The 24,102-nt window shown below is 33.0% G+C and overlaps 1 pseudogene; it reads right to left on the reverse strand.

Annotated features, from left to right (window-relative positions):
* Positions 1 to 10,480: 10,480 nt before the first annotated feature.
* On the reverse strand, positions 10,481 to 10,969 carry LOC123925192 (annotated as a pseudogene).
* Positions 10,970 to 24,102: the final 13,133 nt, after the last annotated feature.

Genomic DNA, 24,102 nt, shown 5'->3' on the forward strand with positions numbered 1-24,102 from the left:
TTAAAAGAAAGTTGATTCATATAAGGTAAACTTTAGAGGGAACTTTTTAAATGGAACACAAGAAAAGTGTATTTTACTAGCATAATAAAAGGGAATATGGAAACAACTTTTAAAGTTTTTTCAGTTATTCTATTAATATTTTTATGCAATGTATTTTATATTTTATCTAAGTATAATTTAATCCCAAATGATATAAAAAAAACATTGAGGATACATCTGATACTTCTTTGAGGAAATAAATGATAAAAGTAGTGACATGAAACTCTGGGATAATGTAAAATATTGTTATGATTCAAAAAAATAGATTTTACTTTTTAAAGAAGTTTTAAGCTTACAGAAAAACTGAATAAAAATGTAGAGTTTCCTCTATTTCCCAGTCCCCTCACCACTCACAGTTTCTTCTGTTATTAACATATTGCATTTGTGTGGTGTATTTGTTAAAATCAGTGAACCATATAGGGTATGTTATTTCTAACTAAATGTCCTAGTTTGCATGTCTATTTCCTGTGTTGTATAATTCTGTGGGACATCTTGTATACATCATTATGGTATCATATAGAATAGATTCTTTGTCCTAAAAATCCCATGTGCTCTACGTATTTATCCCTGACCTCTTCACAAAGCTTCCCACAGCCCTGGCAACTACTGGTCTTTCTCTAGAACTACTGATCTATCCATAGTGTTGCCTTTTCCACAATGTCATATAGTTGGAATTGACCCACACTTCCTTAATGTTCCCCTCAGCATAACTAAATTTTAGACAGGTTTCTTTCTATAACCCCTATCCTTCCTTTTCTTAGAGCACTTACTTTAGAAAACTTGTTAATTCTTTCTCTGCTGCTTTGAAATGTGTGTACATCTTCTCCAGCCTCTAACCAGTTTTGTAACTTTTTATTAATAATCTGGTAATCATGTCTTTGAAATGTACGTGTGGAAGGAGATAGCAACCCAAGGGCACTGATTGGCAAACACAGATGGCCCAATTATGGAGAAAAAAATTTGACCAGGAATAACATTTACTCCAGAGTAACTAATGTTTTACACACATCTCACTAATCTGCCTCCTCTCTGACTTCCTCCAGTACATTTCCACTAGACAGCCCCTGGGCTTAAAAACCCTTCTGACTTGTTTCAGTTGGAATTGAGTTCAACCTCTCTCTTCTACTCCAGTGGTCTTGAATACAGTCTTTCCTGCCTGTTTTACTTTGAGCGGTGCAACTATTAGACTGACAAAAACATAGTTATACAGCTTTTCAGACTTTTTTTCCTTCACCTAGCAATATGCATTTAAATTTCCTCCATGTCTTTTTGTGTCTTGATGATTTCCTTTTATTATACTATTCCTTTGTATGCATGTATCATTTGTTCCCTCACCTATTGAAGGACATCTTGGTTGTCTCCAACTTTTGGCATGTAAGAATAAAGCTGTTGTAAACATTCATGTAAACATTCATTTGAAAAAACGATTTACCATCCCAAGATTGAGTCTCCTGTGTTAAAACTCACATCAATTAAATTAAACTCTGGCAAAATCGTTTTCTTGAAGGAAGATCTTTGTTAGGAGAACAAGCACTCTAGCCTTTTTTTCAAAATGGTTAGTTCTCCACCCTGCCTCCTGAGAGAATGAGGAGAATTTTTTCTGCTTTTTACCCAGAGAATTTGATGGGGTTTCTAGTAGTAAAACTCCCAAAAGTGTGGAGACACCCCTCCCAAGGTGGTGCCCCCAGGAGGTTTAATCTTTTAAGCTATGCAATACTTAGTTTCTATCTAGCATTTACTTAATTACCCTGTTTAACTGTTCCTACCAGTTTCCAGTTTCTGGCCTGGTGAGCTGTTATTCTTCATATTTATAGTTGTAATTTATATTTCAAATTTTTCAGGGTAGCAGCTTGCACTGTGGCTTTAATTCTATGATGAATCTAAAGACAGTTGATTTTCAATGTGTTCAGACTTTTACTTGTTGGGAGGAAGGAAGTGATTACTTTTAAGTTTGTTACATGTCTGACCAGAAACTGGAGATCCTGTGATATATTTTTTTAATATTTATTTATTCATTTATTTATTTGAAAGAAAGAGAGAGAGAGTGAGAGAGAGCGAGCGCTCTCTCTCAAGCCAGGGGAGAGACAGAGGGAGAGGGAGAAGGAGACTCCTCACTGAGCAGGGAGCTTGATGTGGGGCTAGAATCATGACCTGAGCCAAAGGCAGACACTTAACTGACTGAGCCATCTAAAGATGTTTTTCAAATAAAAATACTATTAAAAATTACTTAAATTTATCCTGTATCTCTTATATATTAACATGTAAATGAAATAAATTCATAATGTAAAATGTTACTCTGAATGATTTGTCAAGTTTTTCTTAAGAATACATGAATCAAATACAAGGAATATTTCTAAACTGAAAATATGCTTTCATAGAAATCAAGACATCTCATTATTTATCAATCTGCCAAGTAATTAGTTACGTGACCTTTAGGTCTCTGAGTGTTGTGGTTGTTGTTTTTTCCCTATAAAATTAAGAGAAGAATTTAGACTACATATTCTCTAAAGAAATGCAAATGATAGGGATCCATTATTCTGCAAGTAATATTCCCATATGCTATCATTTCAGAGGACAGACTTTCTATGAATTTGCTCTATTTCACTACTAAATACTATTTTAAGAATGACTCCAAAGAGTTAAAATTATTTCCTTGATTTTCAAGTCCATTCTCTTTTGAGGTAGTTCAGTCAGCACTTTTACTATTTACAGACCAAACTAGATATAGATGGATAAAAAGGTTAACACAGAAAAGCAAAACATTTGGAAGAAAAATAGACGAGACATTTAAATTCATAGCTAAGGAAACTACATGAAGCCCTTGGGTTATATGAATTGGGAAGAAAATAAAAAAAAAAAAAAGAGCACCATGGATCACATAACTACAATGTTTTTAAACCCTGGATGTTTCCTCTAGGGAATAATAGGAATAAATATATTCATAATTTTAATAGCTTTGATATCACCAGTAACATGATTCATAAACATTTAAACCATAGTTTTTGTAGCGTCTACTTCCCTGAGTGGATTAATGGCAGAGAATCGTATGTACTGACTCCCTCTTATAGGAATAGGTCTACTCTCAAAATACATTTTGTCTCAGTTTCTTTTTCTTTCTTTTTCTTTGTTTATCTGTTTTAGGTTTGGGCTGTTTGGGAAGGGGGCACTGTTATTTAGACCATTTTGGAAATTGCTGATAAGCTTAGTGGTAATAGAACCTTAAATCAAATACTATCTGTGTAGAAAGATGAACAGCTTTGAGACTCCTCTTGCACATCAAATATTACAAATTGTATGTTGCATTTCAATTTCATATACAAATCCTGAAATATAAAATTCAAATTCACACTTCCAATACAAATATTAGAAAAACTTTTTTTTTTCAGATTATATAATCCACTAACAGGCTTTTCTGTGTAATCTGCATACTTTAGGCAGTTAGTAAATAACAAATATGGTATATTAGAAATTTTTATTGTCTTTGGCAAATATTACTCAAGGGGTTAGAAAAATTCAGCATCTTAAAGGATTAACCATTTTTCATCTTGAGTCAGACTGTTTTCTCTTGATCTAAATGTCACTTCTATTGAGAAGAGAATTTTTAAGTGCCATTCTTATATAAAAACAAAACAGAAATGATTTAGGGAAATGAGTAGTAAAGATACCTTATAAACTGTGATTTAATGTTAAATGTGCATAGGATAGGACATTTCAAGTCCAGCTAAAAATAATTCTTTACTAAGACTTCATTTTATAGTAAAGGAGATGGCTAACTTGACCTATACATCAAAATCGTGACTGTACATCATTAGTTGAGTACATACATATTTGAGTTCATATATCTTTCTTTAACAATGTTTGAAGGGATTTGTTAACTTGTTACTTATTAATTTGTTAACTTGTTGCAATATGGATTTGGGGCCACATTACAAAACCAAATAAAACAAGCAAAGAAATATACCAACATGTGTTATATTATTAATCAGAATTTTGGAATAAATTACATGTAGTGTGCTAAATAGTAAATTTAAATACTAAGATTTAGATATAGTGAACAGAATACCAACATACATTAAAAACTTATTTTAAGAAACCATGGTACTCTACCATCTTCTTTACTTTCAGCATCTCTTTTAAGGCACGTTAGTCAGCTTTTGCTCCAGTAGGAAAACAAACAAACAAAACCTCAGTGGCTTAAAAGAATAAATTTTATTACTTGAATTTATTATGTGAGTTTGGCCGCAGCTCCACTGCTTGACTAGGGAATTTTTGGCCACAATGTTTGGACCTGACTCATCTCCATGTCTTTTTATCGGATTTTTATACCAGAAAGCCAACCCTCAAGGATGGATTCAGGTGACAGTGCCCTATCAAACCATGTAATGACATCTGAAATTATAGCCTAAACATGTCATATATCACATCCATGTTCATGCCATTGGCCAAAGCCAATTGTGTGGCTGGCTCAGAATTAATGGGTTGGGGAAATAGATTTTTCCTTCAGAAAGACATGGTGGTTGTGGGTAGGGAACTTATAAATATAAACAAAGCATGAACAAGAATTAGTGCAATCATAGTTTTGTATAAGGCAGATCTTATTTGGATATAATATTGGTATTAAGTGATGCAGTGTTTTTCTCTTACGAGTTATTCTATTTTATGTAAAAATGGGTTGTCTATTAGTATGGACTATTGTGTTTTTGTAATCCAAATAGCAGAGTTCTTAGTTCTTCAACTAGTTCTATTTTCTTTGATTGTACATATGAAACTCTCTCTAATCCTGTCTCTAATGTGTGCAGACATTCATATGTGCATGTGTCCTTACACAGGTGCACACATACATAAAACACATACGATTCTGGAACATAAAGTAATTTGATCTTTTAAAAAATTCTCTGTGAAAATATTCCTATCCTTGCACCAGAGAATGATTTTTCTAATTCTCTATCAGTGTTTCTATGCTGATACTTTCTGTTCTCTGAGGTGTCCACAACACTGACAAAAGTTGTGTAATCTATCATTGGGGGGCACAGATAAAAAAGTATGAGAATATGACAAGAAAAAATTTCTCCACTCTACAGGACTCTTTATTATATTACCTTTAGCATAATGGTAAATATTTCCTTTGATTTTAGTTTCCTGTTTAACTATTTAATAACCATCTTGATTTTTATTTTAAAAAAGTGATCAATTTTATCTAGTTATAGTACTGCAGAACCAGAGTGTTAGATGGTTAAAGTAAGATCCAGGAATGATTAGTGAACTGAAAATAAGCATCCATTGGAGAGGTCCATGACACTTGGGTAGGATGAATTGTTATAATATAGAACATTGTGCAGTCAGGTAGAACAGGGGCTTAACCTATTGTAACATGCACGTTCAAGTTAATGTGACCTCATTAAGTCACATTAACTATGTATCCTAAGTATGTCACAGCCCGCTGAATTTCATTAGACTAGATATTCAAGGTAAATGCCAGTATGTTGTTGTTAAAAACATTATGAATTTACTATTTTTGCCCAGGTATTGCTTTTCAAGAGAAGACATAAAGCTATTCCATACACATAGCATTTTATATTTGGCCTTTTATGGATCTTTAGCTTGTTTGCTTTTTTCACTTTGTAGAAATATCTAGTATATCTAACTATCCATTCATGTAGTATAAATATGTATCCACATATATGTATAAATGTATACCATTCTTGGTTTTCATTAACAACAAGATACTGTATCATGATCTTAATTTGCATCATGTTGCATATTCATATAGTTAGAAACTTACTTGTCTGAATGTTTGCTTTCCCCCAAAATCCATATGTTGAATCCTAACACTCAATGGGATGGTATTAGGAAGTCAGGGCCTTTGGGACATGCTTATTAGGTTATGAGAACGAAGCCTTCATGAATGGGTTTTGTGTTCTTATAAAAAAGATTCCACAGAGCTCCCTAAGCCCTTCCACCATGGGGGAACACAGCAAGAAGGCATTGGCTATGAACCAGGAAAAGGGCCCTCACACAACAATGCTGGCTTCTCATAGCAACCCTAATGGATTAAGACTACCAGCTAAATAACCTTAGGGGTAGTGAAATAATTGATGAAAAACAGAAAGTTATTCAAAGATGAACTGCATTCAATTTCACTAGATAAATAGTAACTATTTATCTTAATACATAGATATATGCTTGTGGAGCCTTACACATTCCATGATAGTGAGCAATAGGATATTGCTTGGACATTTGCTAGATAATGATTATTTATCTCCTAAAAGAAATAATTATTAAACCAATATTAGATAAGCATGACACAAATGCAAGGTTTGAGTCTTTTCATTACCATGAGATCTTTTATTTAAATATCCAAAAATGAGAGAGACAGACAGAGGGAGAGAATAAAGTGCTTCTGTTTCATTGTATCTTTGTGGTTTTTTTGGAATTACAGCTTTATTGTGGTAAAATTGAAAACCAATAAATGCCACATATTTTAAGTGTGCAGTTTGACATATGTATATATTTGTGAAACCATCACCACAACCAAGATAAAAAACATATAACCATCATCCCCATAGGTTTTCTTGTGCATCTTTGTACTCTTTCTCTCTCATCCCTCCCTAAGACCTTGCCCTGTCCATAAGCAACCATTGACCTGACCATAGATTACTTTTCATTTTCTAGAAATTTATGCAAATGGAATAATCTGTTCTTTGACTTCTCCCACCTAGCATATTTATTTAGAAATTCATCCATCTACTTAGTATCTCTATATTCATTTATTTTCATTGCTGAGTTATTTTTCTTTGTATGGTTTATATAAACATCTATTCCCTATTTGGGAATAGATTCCAGTAATTGACTATCACAAAGAAAGTTGCTATAAATATCACGTGTAAGTCTTTGGACAAATGTTTTCATTTATTTTTGCTAAACACCAAGTACTATAGTGGTTAGATGATACAGTAAATATATATTTAACTTTTTAAGAAGCTGTCAACTACTTTTCAAAGAAATTACACCATTTTGCATTACTGCCAGTGGTGTTGCTCCACATCCTTGACAACGCTTGCTATGGGTATTTGAATTTTAGTCATTTTAATAGGTGTTTAGAGATCTCTCATTTTGGTTTCAGTTTATACTTCCCAAATATTTAGTGATGTTGAGCATCTTTTCATATGATTATTTCCCCTCTCTATATGTTCATTGGTGATTTGTCTATTCAATTCCTATACCGTTTAAGAAAATAAAAGATTGTTTTCTGGGGCGCCTGGGTGACTCAGTGGGTTAAGCCTCTGCCTTCGGCTCAGGTCATGATCTCAGGGTCCTGGGATCGAGTCCTGCATCAGGCTCTCTGCTTGGCAGGGAGCCTGCTTCCTCCTCTCTTTCTCTGCCTGACTCTCTGCCTACTTGTGATCTCTCTCTGTCAAATAAATAAATAATCTTTATTTTAAATCTTTAAAAAAATCTTTAAATCTTTAAAAAATCTTTAAATCTTTAAAAAAAATCTTTAAAAAAGATTGTTTTCTTATTATTGAGTTTTGGGTGCTCTTTATGGTTGCATTCCTTTATTTTCTCTAAGTCTGTAGGTTGGTTCTTTAACAGTGTTATAAAAAGAGCAGAAGTTCTTCATTTTGATGACGTTTAATTTATCAGTTTTTTTCTTTAATGGGCTGTGCTTTATGTGTGCTTGCTTATTTTTATAACTCAGAAATCTTTGTCAAACTTAAGGTCATGAAGATTTTTTTTATCTTCCAGAAATTTAGAGTTTCAGCTATTATATTTAGGTATATAATAAATACCAAGCCACTCCTTGTATACTGTGGAATATAAAGAGAGAAAGTTACTATTATTATCTTTCATATTGTTATTCATTTGTTCCAGCACCAGTACATTATCTTGGCATGTTTTTCCAAATAAACTAAATATATATGTATGGTGGGTCTACATTAGGATTTACATTCTCTTCGATTCTTGATAATAGTAATTTCTGACTTTTTTCCCCCCTAATTCTGGCTGTGGTTCTATTCATTACAATAATCTCCTGAAATACCCCAATTTTTATTTTATAAATTTTCTATGTTATTTTATTTTTCTATTTTCTATTTCATTGCTTTCTATTTTTATTTTTTATTATTTCATATTAACTACTTACTTCTGCATTTTTTTTTCCTTTTTGAGTTTCTTAATGTACAATTGAAGGGCATTGTTTTTTTTTTTCTTTTTTTAATTAATTTATTTTTTTCAGCGTAACAGTATTCATTGTTTTTGCACAACACCCAGTGCTCCATGCAATACGTGGAAGGACATTGTTTTAAGAACTTTCTTATATTTAATATAATTGCTTATTGCTATAAGCATATCAATACATACTGTTTTAGCTGCATTTCCAAATTGTAATATATTGTATTTTATTTTAATTCAATTTAATAATTGCTCAAAATATTTTATTTTTCTCCTTTTTAAATTTGGTCCATGAATTAATTACTTATTCTATTTATTTTCCATACAATAAGGATTTTCCAGACTTCTGTTACTTATTTCTCATCAGTTCTATAGTGATTAGAGAACATATTGTGTGACTTGAGTATTTGTTATAAAGTTATCAAAGCTTGTTTTGTAGCCCATATCATGGTATTTGGTGAATGTTCTGTGTGTACCTGAAAAGAATGTGCATTCTGCTGTTTTGGGGGGAATCTCCTATAAATGTTAAATTAATCAGGTCAAGTTGATGGATAGTCATCTTCTACATTCTTTTATAATTTCTTTTTAATTATTATATTGACTATGGAGAGGAGATATTAAATCTGGCTATAATTGTGGGATTATCTGTTTTTCTTTTAGTTCTATCAGTTTTTACTTCACAAACTATGTCCTCTTAAGGAATAGATAACTGTATCTTTATGAAATTACTTTTTAATTTCTTGTAATAATCTTTGGTATGGAATCTATTATGGCTGATGTACATATAAGTCCTTTAGATTTTTTTGATTGATATTAGTATTTTATATATTTTCCCACCCTTTCTTTGAAAATATATTTTTCTTTATATTTAAAGAGAATTTATTAGGTAATATATAGTGACTTTTTTCCCAGTGTGATCATCCCTGCTTTTTAATTGGAATATTTGCATCACTTATATTTAATTTCACTGTTAATATTATTTGTTTTTCAGCCTTTGGGATGATTGCCTGTTGTATTACTATTATATACTTTGTTAACTTATTAGATAACAGTTTAGTTTTGTTTTATTATTTTTTTAGGTAAAACTTGATTTTATATATCTTGAATGTATGTATAGGCATATGAAATTTGATTATAGAATTTTAATCATATTTCTTATATATAGATTTCATTGACATTCTTGTATCAATCAGTTTATAGTTTTCATCAGATTTGAAATGTTTTTAGGCTTTATTTCCTTACATATATTTTTTTTTCCTCCACTCTCCTTTGGGGACTCCATTTACCCGTAGATTAGACTGCTTGAAATTTTCCCACAGCTGATGGATGCTTTGTTCTTTATTTTTTAAGCTTATTTTATTTTTGGGTGTATTTATTTTGGGAAATTTCTTACTGTGGTATTTTCAAATTCACTAACGTTTTATTCTTCATTGATAATCTGATGTTAATCCCATCCAGTTTATCATTTCTCATTGTCCAGTGTCTCCTTTCTTTCTGTCTTGCATTGCACTATGTTAATTTTTATGCACTTGCTGCTTGTAATGCATCCGTTGAAAACAGAGAAAGTTCACATATAGATACCACAAATAAGAAAATAAGAATATCATCAATATTATTACTGAATGCTATAGTTTCTAAATATTTGAAGATAATTACTTCCTAAAAGAAGAAACTACTCCAAAACAGATTCTTAGTGTTTGATGAGGGAGAATTTTTTTGTCTTCTTCTTATGAGAAAATGATGAAAAGAGGAAGAAAAATAATTTCTACTTATGCTCAGAATTGTAAATATCTCAAGAATGGACTCATGTCCACATCAAAAATTTTGCATTATATCTGATTATTTTTAATATTATAAATTGAAATATTTCAGACTAAGTTTTTTTCTTGGACATTTGTGTCTTTCACTCACTGCCTTATAAAACATTAACTCGTAATTATCTTAAGACCTGAGAAGACTAAAGACTACTCATTTATCATGGCCATATAAATAATTTAAATAGTAAGTGTTAAAAAATCAAATTGATAGCAGTTGGGATTTTTATTCCACAGCACTTGAATAAGGAAAAAAAAAGTCACTTGGGGAAATGAAACTCACCACATGCTTTGAGGAGCCATCTGATTCAAAGTATTTGCAAATATAGAACAGATTTTCTAGAAAACCTGTCTTTTCCAAAGTAATAATAAATATGCAGGGAATCTTACATAGATCAGAAACTTGCAAAGATTACATTTTTTTTTTATTATGAAAAAACTGTGTTTAGATTTAGCCAGCTGGACTCAGTTTAGATGATCCCAATTTTGTTGGCAACATCCAAAGCATCATAGTTAGGGACCAGTTGAACGTATACCTTCTTGTCTCCATCAGGCCTGATTAAGGTGTTGACCTTGGCTACATCAATGTCATAGAGCTTCTTCACAGCCTGTTTGATCTGGTGCTTGTTGGCCTTGACATCCACAATGAACACAAGTGTGTTGTTGTCTTCTATTTTCTTCATGGCTGACTCAGTAGTCAGGGGGAACTTGATTATGGCATAGTGATCAAGGTTGTTTCTCCTGGGGGCGCTCTTTCGAGGGTATTTGGGCTGCCTTCAGAGAGACGCAGAGTCTTGGGTCGTCGGAAGGTAAGTGATGTGCGGATCTTCTTTTTTTTTGTGACTGTGGACACCTTTCAGCACCTCTTTCTTGGCCTTCAAACCCGTTGCTTTGGCTTCAGCTTCGGGAGGGGCAGGGGCTTCCTTCTTAGCTTTTGGTGTCATCTTCGTAAAAGGGATTTCCCCAAAGATTACATATTTAAAAGAGGTGTATTGACTATGGATGTGACCTTTGATTTACACTGGTAACTCTGGTAATTCAGACCTTGTGCTTTTAGAGTCCATATTTGGCAGAGATGACAGAGCCTAGTGCACATGTAAAATGGCAGATTCCAATCAGAGACAAATAAAATAGGAACCTCTGAAAGATGAAGTCATCAAACTTTGAAGTTATAGTTGGAGAGGATACTTGTTTGTTTTGATCTTAGAGATGAGTGGAGGCTATGGGAGTGGGGGGGGAGATCTCCCAGAATTCCTAGCTCTAAGGCTGTCCTTCAGTGAGAAAAAAGTACCAGAATTCAAACTACCCATGTCCATATAAATCTAAGAATGCCAAGTCTGATGTTTTATTTCAGTAAGTGTGTGTTGTTAGTGCCCATAGTGTCATTCATGTTGTAAGATTTTGAAATGCTTCTAGAGGAATGAAATTTATATGTAAGCAACAGATTATATCTACTAACCAAGATAAACAATTTTGAGTTCATAATACAGGAAAAAAGAGGTACAATCCAGCCAAACACAGAAATACGATCAAGAATTATAAAATTGAAGAATCCAAACAAAAACCAGGAAATGCTAAAATAATCTGATTCAGAGTATAGCTATTCATGTTTAATGTAATTAAACACATGGTGTCAAATTTTTTTAAAAGATCAAGTTTTTCAGAAATGATATGTGGAGTTTTTAAAATGGCCAAATTGGAAAAAAAAAGATAATTTGCATTAGAAATTTAATTAATGGTTTAATTAAGATCAAACAAATCAAGAGAAAAGGGTGAAGTGGAAGATTATTCTGAAAGGAAGTAGTCAGGATGAAGAATATAAATGTAAAATAAAGGAAAATAAAAGGAATTTATCAGACACATGGATGGAAAAAAACCTGACTAAGCAGTTTTGGAGAATTGTGTTTTGACTGGCAATGGTAATGTGAAAGCCCCCCAAAAATTGTTAGTATGTTTTACTTATAGACATGGGTTAGCCATTCTAAAACTACTTGAGATGTATATAAGATTGAACAAATAAGTAAATGAATTGCAGATGACAGTCATGTTTTTCACTCTCAGAGAAAGAAATTACAAATAGCAATGGGAGGGAGAAGGCTTAAATAAACCTTGTGGTAAATTCCAGTTGAACATACAAGCAATATATACATAGCCACATAAATAAAACTGATTGTCTAACTACCCGTATCTATCTGTCTGTCTATCTATCATTTATTCATCCATCATCTATCAGTCTACCTTGATTACCCATGAGTTCACACCAGCACCTCTAATTTCAATCTAACATCGAAGGAGTTTATTGTTTGTATTATATTCTGTTTTTCCTAGTTTTCATCTTTTTTATATACTTATAAAGCCTTTCTCCAACAATGAGAAAATTGATTTCTATTATCTCCAATATATTTCTTTATTTGCTAAATAACCTTATATGTCCTAACCAAGCCAGTCACTTCCTTGATTTCTGGCCCCATCTTTGATTTCTTTCTTTTTTTTTTTTCTTTTCAGCGTAACAGAATTCATTGTTTTTGCACCACACCCAGTGCTCCATGCAATGCATGCCCTCCATAATACCCACCACCTGGCTCCCCCAACTTCCCACCCCCAGCCCCTTCAAAGCCCTCAGGTTGTTATTCAGAGTCCATAGTCTCTCATGGTTCATCTCCCCTTCCAATTTAGCTCAACTCACTTCTACTGTCCATCTCCTCTTGTCCTCCATGTTATTTGTTATGCTCCGCAAATAAGTGAAACCATACGAAAATTGACTCTCTCTACCTGACTTATTTCACTCAGCATAATCTCTTCCACTCCTGTCCATGTTGATACAAAAGTTGTGTATTCATCCTTTCTGATGGAGGCATAATACTCCATCGTGTATATGGACCACATCTTCCTTATCCATTCGTCCATTGAAGGGCATCTTGGAAACTCTGTCTCTTCACAGATAACATGATAATTTATATGGAAAACCCAAAAGACTCCACACTCAAACTACTAGAACTCATACAGCAATTCAGTGACGTGACAGGATACAAAGTCTATGTACAGAAATCAGTGGCTTTCTTATACACTATACACTAACAATGAAAATACAGAAAAGGAAATTAGAAAATTGATTCCATTTACTATAGCACCAAGAACCATAAGATACCTGGGAATAAACCTAACCAAAGAGGTAAAGGATCTGTACTTGAGGAACTACAGAACACTCATGAAAGAAATTGAAGAAGACACAAAAAGATGGAAGACCATTCCATGCTCTTGGATTGGAAGAATAAACATTGTTAAAATGTCTATACTGCTTAGAGCAATCTATACTTTTAATGTCATTCCGATCAAAATTCCACCGGTATTTTTCAAAGAGCTAGAGCAAATAATCCTAAAATTTGTATGGAATCAGAAGAGACCCCGAATTGCTAAGGAAATGTCGAAAAACAAAAACAAAACTGACAGCATCATGTTACCTGATTTCAAGCTTTACTACAAAACTGTGATCACCAAGACAGCGTGGTACTGGCATCAAAACAGACACATAGACCAGTGGAACAGAGTAGAGAGCCTAGATATGGACCCTCAACTCTATGGTCAAATAATCTTTGACAAAGCAGGAAAAAATATACAGTGGAAAAAAGACAGTCTCTTCAATAAATGGTGCTGGGAAAACTGGACAGCTATGTGTAGAAGAATGAAACTCAACCATTCTCTTAAATCGTATGCAAAGATAAACTCAAAATGGATAAAAGACCACCTTTGATTTCTTGATGTCTCTCCAATGTGGCCTCTTCTGTGGCCCTACTATTTCTTTTGCTGCCACCTTCAAGGGAGGAGAGAAAAAGGACATTAAGGAAAGAAATAAATGGGGAAGCCAGAAAGCATATCCAGAGTTGACATACAAATCTATTCTGGCCCTGTATTAATATGTCTGACAGAAACTTAAGCTTCATTATAATTGAAAGTTTTAGCTCATTCTCTATTAATTAGATATCATTCTCCAAAAAAGTGGAATGTTCCAAGGAATCTTACATAGTCTAGAAAATGCAAACTCTATTCTCTATCTTTAGTCTATACTAGTTTTGATGAAATGGCATCTGCATTAGCATACTTGGTCTTTTGAAGGCAGAGGGCTTTTCTTTTCTTTCAAGTGTTTCAGTTCTGTGGATGAACTATGCAGTCAATTCATTTAAAGTTCTATTGAACGGATTTACAAATAACTATGTAGTTCCTCATTACTGCAAACTTTCAAAAACTTTTCTCATTATCATATATCTTTTGCTTTTATTTTTGAGGACTTTAACAGTATCAACTAATCATTATTTTCCCTCTATGAACCAACAAATTCCAAAATAAGTCTTTTGATGGGAATTTTTTTTCTAGGAACCTAGAAACCTCTACTTTAAGGTCTTAATAACAGTAACAACATCAGCCATTCATGGAAGTGGAGTTGTAGAAAGCATTGGCAACTTGCTTGAAATCAGAAGTCATTAAGTGTTCCAAAACACATTTCTTTTACAGAATAATGTAAATTAGTAACTAAATACCAATCTAAATTAATATTAGTATCTAAATTAGTAGCTAAATATTAGTTTTCTAGTTCTAGATTTTTTTTTTTTTTTTTTTTTTTACATTTCTGTCTTAACTTTTTTTTAGGGAAGTGAGTATTAGTGACAGTCCTGGTATTATAGGTTGTTCTTTCAATTTGGGACAGAATAATCACTCAGTGGAAAAGACTGTTCACTATATAAGGCAGACAAGCTTGCCATAGTAACTAGGTATAAGGACCAGATATTTATATAAAATACCTGAAATTAGTCTTAAAATATGCCAGAGATATAATAGCAGACAGGAGCAGTGAAAAGAGTTTAAAAAATAGAAAGTTGTTATTAGTAAAATCTTAGTAATTCTACCTTACATTCATTCATTTATATTTTAGTTTAATTCTAGACTTTCCTTTCCATTTGAAAAAGGGTTTCCTTTAGTAATAATTTTAAAAATACTGTAAAATTCACATAAATTGCTGCTTTAGAAGTCTTCTAAAATGATGGGAAATTTTATTGGTATGCTATGCAGAGTGATGAAGACCCCATAATAGTAAAATATAATAATTTATATAAGTTCTCAGTATTAGTAAAATAATCAGCTTTTGTGTGTTTTTCATAATTAGTTTGCATATGCTTGATTATTTTATTTTAAAATTATTAACATGTTTTGAAGTGGATAACACTCAGGATTTGATATTTTATGGACTCCAATTATTTTAGTACATTAAAATATATAACTTTGGTTTCATATGACCATTGAGACAGATTTTGAGGAAAAATGATGAAACAGATGCAGTTATAGTTAGCTATTTACCGCTGAAAGTATACTTTTAAACTCTTTTATGTATAAGAAAGCAATTGGATGATACGTGCATGAAATTAAAATAGATTTTTAAATATATGTTATATTATGAATGAAATTTTATTGCAGATGCATCAAACTGATTGTATATATAGTGAAATCATACATAAAGTTTGCTATTTTATTTTCAGTTAAATCCCAGGATTTCTGATAACATCCATATCTATAATTTTGTTTAATTAGATATTATATATGGAATGATGACTTCATTTTAATTTTACTTTGATTAATATTTCAAGTTTTTTAAAGGGGTTCCTGGGCTTGAAGTTATAATAAAAGACCAAATTATGTGTAACAAATCAACATATTTAAGGCCTTTTGTAAGTTGATACAACTTATATATACTAAATATATTTTTCAGCAACTTTGTTTTCAGATCACTGAAGTATTATCTCTTAGCTACTGTATTGTGCACAATAAGATATTTCAAACTCAATTTGTTCTTTTCCTGACACTGACTTAAATCAATCATTTCTCTAAGAGCTGTGGGTTCTGTTTTATTTTTTAAAGAGGATGGCATTTGATAACTGAGTTCTAGGCTCTAGGTGTGATATTGCAGTTTACAGGCCCTCTGATACTGGACAGAAGCTATACACATGTTATATGAATTCATACTGTTACTTCTAAATATAATCCAAAATTAATCAGGTTTCATTTAGTTTTTCCTTTCCACAGTTTTACCTCCCTTGTCTGATAGAAACTTGGTTCCAATTATCCTTAATGTATTTCCTTATTCAACTAGTAGGTAGGACTGTCATGACAAAATACCACAGGCAGGGTGGCTTAAACAACAGAAATATATTTCCCACAGTTTTGAAGGTTAAAATTCTGAGATAAAATGTTTGGCAGGGCTGGTTTCTTGTAAGGGCCATGAGGGAAGAATCTTCTTCAGGCCTCTCTCCTTGGCTTACAGATGGCTGTTTTCCTCCCTGAGTCTTCACAATGTAACCTCTCTTTATATGTTTGTGTTCAGATTTCCTCTTCTTGGGACATTACTCATATTAGATTAGGTCCCACCCTAATGACTTCATTTTAACTGAATCACCTCTCTACAGACCTTATAGCTATATTTTGAGGTACTGGGGGGTTTTGACTTTAACATATTAATTGGGGGGCATACAGTTCAGCTCATGACACCTCCTAAGTGTAACCAATTTCTCATTGTCATCACTACCCCCTTTTCTGTATGCTCACCCTCCTACCTCTCTGGAACTGACAGCCTATGCTGGACTCCCATCCCACCTCATGGACACCGTCACTATGAGTATGCTCTGACATCATGTAGAGATCAGCGTTTTACATGTAGACTTTCTAAATTGCCTGAGCTCTAACATTCTGTACTAGGCTGCATCTTGTTTTGAATCCCTTCTTTATCCCACTTCAGGCATAGGGCCCGATATATAATTAACTTTTATATCCTTTCAGATTTGACACCTATGCAAGGTAATTCTTTACCTTTATTTCTACACTCTCTCATTTACAGAGTCAGATGGAAAGGCCCCTTGCAAATGGGGCCCACTTTGGCATCTCTGTGCATGCATTCTCAGAATTGATCACTTCTACCCAAACTGTAATTCCAGTTATCGTTTCTAGCTCCAAATTCAGGTTCTAGAATATATAGTATGGTGACCTACATGCAAAAGAAAATTTATTTGCTTGCAACAGACAACCTGGCAATTACAATAACATATCTTACTAGGAGAACAGAAGGAAAAAAACTAAAAAGGTGGAATTATCCATTCAAGAGTTTTTAGTGTAGGTGTGTGTAATAAACATACGCTACACAAGCTCATATAATTTCCTGAGGGAAAGAAATAGCAAGGAAAACCTGACCTGATAGTGATAATTTTTCCTTGATCAGATACTTCATTTCACAGCCTCTGGTTTGAATCTCTGGGAAGGGATATTATATTCATTTTTCCCCCATTAACACATCTGCTTTGGGATTGAGAGAATTGTATTTTTGGAGACTGTATGTCTTTGGATACTCACTTCTCAAGTATGGTGAGAAGTCAGGGATATTTGGCTGACTTTAGCAGTGCAATAGTCAAAAGGGTGTTTTTAGTCAACCTTGGGATTTCTTTGGCAACACTTAAAGAATTACCAAAGCATTTGCAGCTATAAAGAAATTCAGGTGCATATTTTTCTACATGGTAAGAACATTGAGAATATATTATTGTAATGATAGTATGTATCATCATAGATTTATAGGCATGCAATTAGTATAAGGGATATTTTATGCTTCTGGGGTATATTTCTGATAGAACATGGTATATTTATACCAGCAGATATGAGCAAAATCACATCTGTTAAAGCCTAAAATGGCACACAATGAGAATGTCCATCATACACAAAAGAAGAAATTCCGGTGCAATTATACAATAAAAATGAGTTAACTAAAAATGAATGTAATCACGTGTATAGGTGTCACAAACATTTGGTCGGCTGAAAATATTCAGATACCAGAGTATACACCAGCTTGACTCTACATATAATATCCGAAAATGCAAACTTACACCATAGTGTGTCAAAAGCTAAGAAAAATTGGTAAACTACACTATTAAAACTTTTGCACATTGTATGTGTTATAAGTCACAAAAATATTAAAATTTTTTTAAAAGAGGGAGATACTAAAAGCAGCTGACAAGCTGTATTATTTATGTGAGTTTTGTTCATTTATGGCTATATTTTCTTAAAGAGTACAATATTTTCAAGATATCTGGAATCAGTTAATAATATAAACCTTAAGGTATAATAAGGAAACAAATACATAATCAAGAGTCAATAGGTCATGAAGCTTTCATGGTTTACTTACTTGATGGCAGAATATTTTACTGGCCATTCAAATTCTTTTGATTTCTACACTCTTATTAACTGCAAATATCCTGATAAAAAGCATATTCCCAATTATTTTCCTCTATTCTTTCCATACAATAAGTATTGTTGTTTTATGTTTCAAGCAATACACAGTTATACAAAGTAAAACTAAATTTATTTTATTTTCACACTTTCAACAATGTGATATTCTGATCTTTTAAATGTACATGTATTTTTTATTTTGTTTTACATAAATAAGATATATCTACAAATTTGTATGTTTTATCTATATATCCATGAATATATCCAAATTACCTTATTTTTCTTACAATAAATATTATATCTGATTTCATTTTTCTCCTTTATTTCCTGATTATACTTTTTTTGTTGTTTCTCTAGTATTTACAGTATGCACTATTAAATAATCATGACCTAGCTTCTAATAAAGCAATGTATCTTAACTATACTGGAATTAAAATTAAAAACGTAATAAAAGAGCACCTGGGTGGCTCAGTTGGTTAAGCGACTGCCTTCAGCTCCGGTCATGAACTAGGAATCCTGGGATCAAGTCCCACATCGGGCTCCCAGTTCCATGGGGAATCTGCTTCTCCCTCTGACCTTCTCAGCCCTCATGCTTTCTCTCACTCTATCTCTCTCAAAAGAATAAATAAAATCTTAAAAATAAACCTTAATAAAATATAAACTTTCACATATAGTATAAAACTATGCACCTACTTATGTTCATTTCTCCCCTCCTACCAGTTGTGCTCTTATTGGTAATTTTACTTCTGTATATATAATAAACATTGCAATATAATGTTACTGTTTTTAGTCAATCTAATAACCACTTGAAAATATTAAAATCGTGAAAACATATTTACATTTACCCACATATTTAATATTTCCAGGTTTCTGCATTCCTTCTATCTGGTATCCTTTTTCATTGTCTGGAATGCTTCCTTTAATGTATATTACAGTCCTAGTTTGCTAACAATGGTTTTTCACAACTGAAAATAAAAGCTTTTATTTTACCTTCGTTCTTTAATTACAATTTTTTCTCTCTAGGTAAAAGATTTTAAATTGTCAAATTTGTTATCAGCCTGTGATTGTTTATCTCTATGCAATACCTGCTTTTAGACGTTATTTCTAGCATTTATTTAAAAAATTCTTTATTATAATGTCAGTTGGTATACTTCTTTTCATCTTTCCTCTGCTATGGATTCATTGAACTTTTTTTTCCTATTTCTTTTATTTAATTGAACAAAATATACATTCAATATTATGTGGAACAAGAGTATTAAGAGTGGATATACATGCCTGGCTATTGAACTTAAGCACTGAGTATCTCACCATCACATATGATATTAGCTATAGGTTCACTGTGCATACCATTTAATAGAAAAAATCCCCTACTTCTAGTTTTTGCATAAATACATGTTAAACTGTTAACTGTTTTGTTTCGATCAAGATGATCAAATGATTTTGTAATTTTACCTGACAATATTATGGACTGCATAAATTGGTTTATGCATGTTAAGTCAGCCTTATATTCCTGGAATGAGCCCTACTTGTTTGACACATTTATTTTACACATTGCTGGATTTAATTTGCTAATATTTTCTTTAAGAATTTTATGTTGGTGTTAATGAGAAATATATTTCTGTAGTTTTCTTTTCCTATAATAGTCTTTATTTTGGTAGTAGCATAATACTGGATTCATAAAAAGTGTTGGAAACTATTACCTCATTTTCTGTTTTCTAGAAAGAGATTTTGTAGAATTGCTATTATTGGTACTATGCCATCGTTATGTATTTGGTCAAATTCACCAATTAAAACATCTGGCATAATTTGTATTTATTGGAATGAGTGTAGTTAATAATTTGATTTCCTTTTTAGAGATAGAACTACTCAGATTAGCTGTTTCTTCTTAAGTAAATTTATGTGGCATATGTTTATGAAATTTGTTCATTTCACCTACAATATCACATTTCTGGTCATAGAGTTGTTTGTAGTATTGACCTCCTATTTATTAATGTCTGTGAGTTCATTAGCACTTACTCAATTTTTAAAAAAATGTATTAAATTACATATATAAAAATTTCAATCTTAACCATTTTAAACATGCAGTTCAGTGGCATTAAGTACATTCATTTTGTTGTGGAAGCATCACTACCATTCATCACTTTTCATTTTGCAAAAGTGAAATTCTATACCTATTTAACAACTCTCCAATTTCTTCTCCCCCATCCCCTATAACCACTATTCTACTTTCTGTTCCTATGAATTTTCCATCAGATATCTCAATAAGGGGATGCCTGGGTGGCTCAGTTGGTTAAGCAGCTGCCTTCAGCTCAGGTCATGATCCCAGCGTCCTGGGATTGTGTCCCACATCGGGCTCCTTGTTCGTTAGGGAGCCTGCTTCTCCCTCGGCCTACCACTCTGTCTGCCTGTGCTCACTCGCATGTGCTTTCTCTCTAACAAATAAATAAATTTTTAAAAAATATTTTAAAAATCTCAATAAGTGGAATTATATAATATTTATCACTCTGTAAATTTCTATTATTTTAAATATTCTTAAGTTGTGTTGTAAGGTCCATAATGTGGTCTAGCTTGGTAAATGTTCCAAATGTGCTTGAGAAGAATCTGTATTTCATTGTTCTTCAATAGAGTATTTTACCAATGCCAACTACACTGAGTTTATTGATAATACTATTCATGTAATCTATATCCTTGTACAATTTTTTTGTCTGCTTGAGTTATCAATTATTGGGAGAGTTATGTTGTTTTAACAATAATGTGTTTGTCTATTTCTTCTCTCAATTCTATCAGTTTTTGCCATATATGTTGATGCTTCATTGTTAGATCCATGTATATTTAAGATTGTTATGTCTTCTTGGAGAATTGAGTTCTTTATTGTTGTGCAATTTACTTACTTATCTCTGATATTCCTTCTTGTTCTGAAGTAACTTTGTCTAAAATTAATATAGCTTTTCCCGTTTTCTTTTGAATGGGGATAGCATAGTATATATTTCACCCTCTATTTCTTACCTATTTGAGTCTTTATATTTAATGTTTCTTCCAAATTACATAAGTGGGTCTTTCCTTCTTATATCCATTATGATAATATCTGTCTCTTAACTCATATTTATACCATTCATATTTAAGGAATTATAAATATAGTTGGAGTAAAATCTGTCATCTTTGTAACTGTTTTCTATTCATTTCATGTGTTCTTTTTTCTACCCACTTTTATGTGTACTCTGATTTGAATTAAGCATTTTATTTGATTCCGCTTTCTTTCCTCCTTGATATTTATACTTCTTTTTTAAAAATTAGTATTTGTTTTAGGATTTACTTTTTAAGTTTGGAAATAAAGCCACCTTTATTATTTGGAAATAACACCATACTGTTTCATTTGTAGTTCAGGTACTTTATAAGAGTTACCACCATCGAGTCTGTTGTGTGTTTTATAAGCTCTAAAGATTAATTTCATGGTGAAATATAATATAGTGACACTTGAACAGATGAAAGACTGAATTATTTGTTGCATACAGCTCCCAACCATGCAAGGCTGCCTCTCAGGATCACACAGGGTTTTGTAAATAAGGACAGTGTAACTATCAAGCGTGAACTGTAGGGAGCAGTACATGGATGGATGGATAAATGGATAAACAGATGATAGATAGATAGGAAGACAGACAGACAAAATGAGTAGATCGAAATTGGGCAGAAGTAGCTGCGTTTTGTCCGACTTTCTGATGACTGACTTATTTACTATTTCATGATCTCCAAGGTAGAATGCCTGTCCATAATTCTTTATTTTTATATACTTTTATTTTTTTATAAACATATAATGTATTATTAGCCCCAAGGGTACAGGTCTGTGAATCACCAGGTTTACACACTTTACAGCACTCACCATAGCACACACCCTCCCCGATGTCCATAACCCCACCACACTCTCCGACTCTCACTACCCCCCTCACCCCGGCCACCCTCAGATTGTTTTGTGACATTAAGAGTCTTTTATGGTTTGTTTCCCTCCCAATCCCATCTTGTTTCATTTATCCTTTTCCTAACCCCAAACCCCCCATATTGCATCTCCACTTCCTCATATCAGGGAGATCACGATAGTTGTCTTTCTCCGATTGACTTATTTCGCTAAGCATAATACCCTCTAGTTCCATCCATGTTGTCGCAAATGGCAAGATTTCATTTCTTTTGATGGCTGCATAGTATTCCATTGTATATACCACCTCTTCTTTATCTGTTCATCTGTTGATGGACATCTAGATTCTTTCCATACTTTGGCTATTGGGGACATTGCTGCTATAAACATTCAGGTTTATGTGCCCCTTCAGATCACTACGTTTGTATCTTTAGGGTAAATACCCAGTAGTGCAATTGCTGGGTCATAGGGTAGCTTTATTTTCAACTTTTTGAGGAACCTCCATGCTGTTTTCCAGAGTGGTTGCACCATCTTGCATTCCCACCAACACTGTGGGAGGGTTCCCCTTTCTCCGCATCCTCACCAGCATCTGTCAATTCCTGACTTGTTAATTTTAGCCATTCTGACTGGTGTAAGGTGGTATTTCATTGTGGTTTTGATTTGTATTTCCCTGATGTCGAGTGATGTGGAGCACTTTTTCATGTGTCTGTTGGCCTTCTGGATGTCTTCTTTGCAGAAATGTCTGTTCATGTCCTCTGCCTGTTTCTTGATTGGATTATTTGTTCTTTGGGTGTTGAGTTTGCTAAGCTCTTTATAGATTTTGGATACTAGCCCTTTATCTGATATGTCGTTTGCAAATATCTTCTCCCATTCTGTCAGTTGTCTTTTGGTTTTGTTAACTGTTTCCTTTGCTGTGCAAAAGCTTTTGATCTTGATGAAATCCCAATAGTTCATTTTTGCCCTTGCTTCCCTTGCCTTTGGTGATGTTCCTAGGAAGAAGTTCCTGTGGCTGAGGTGGAAGAGGTTGCTGCCTGTGTTCTCCTCAAGGATTCTGATGGATTCCTTTCTCACATTGAAGTCCTTCATCCATTTTGAGTCTATTTTCATGGGTCGTGTAAGGAAATGGTCCAATTTCATTTTTTTCGTGTGTTTGTCCAATTTTCCCAACACCATTTGTTAAAGAGAATGTCTTTATTCCATTGGACATTCTTTCCTGCTTTGTCGAAGATTAGTTGACCATAGAGTTGAGGGTCTATTTCTGGACTCTGTATTAGGCTCCACTGATCTATGTCTGTTTTTGTACCAGTACCATACTATCTTGATGATGACAGCTTTGTAATAAAGCTTGAAGCCTGGAATTATGATGCCACCAACTTTGGCTTTCTTTTTCCATATTCCTTTGGATATTCGAGGTCTTTTCTGGTTCCATATAAATTTTAGGATTATATGTTCCATTTCTTTGAAAAAAATGGATGGTATTTTGATAGGGATTGCATTAAATGTGTAGATTGCTTCAGGTAGCATGGACATTTTCACAATATTTGTTCTTCCAATCCAGGAGCATGGAACATTATTCCATTTCTTTGCATCTTCCTCAGTTTCTTTCGTGAGTACTTTATAGTTTTCTGCATATAGATTCTTGCCTCTTTGGTTAGATTTATTCCTAAGTATCTTATGGTTTTGGGTGCAATTGTAAATGGGATTGACTCCTTAATTTCTCTTTCTTCTGTCTTTTTGTTGGTGTACAGAAATGCAACTGATTTCTGTGCATTGATTTTATATCCTGACACTTTACTGAATTCCTGTACAAGTTCTAGAAGTTTTGGAGTGGAGTCTTTTGGGTTTTCCACATATAGTATCATATCATCTGCAAACAGTGATACTTTGACTTCTTCTTTGCCGATTTGGAAGCCT

The sequence above is a fragment of the Meles meles genome, chromosome 14 (genome assembly GCF_922984935.1).
Source record: "Meles meles chromosome 14, mMelMel3.1 paternal haplotype, whole genome shotgun sequence".
NCBI classification, from domain to species: domain Eukaryota; kingdom Metazoa; phylum Chordata; class Mammalia; order Carnivora; family Mustelidae; genus Meles; species Meles meles.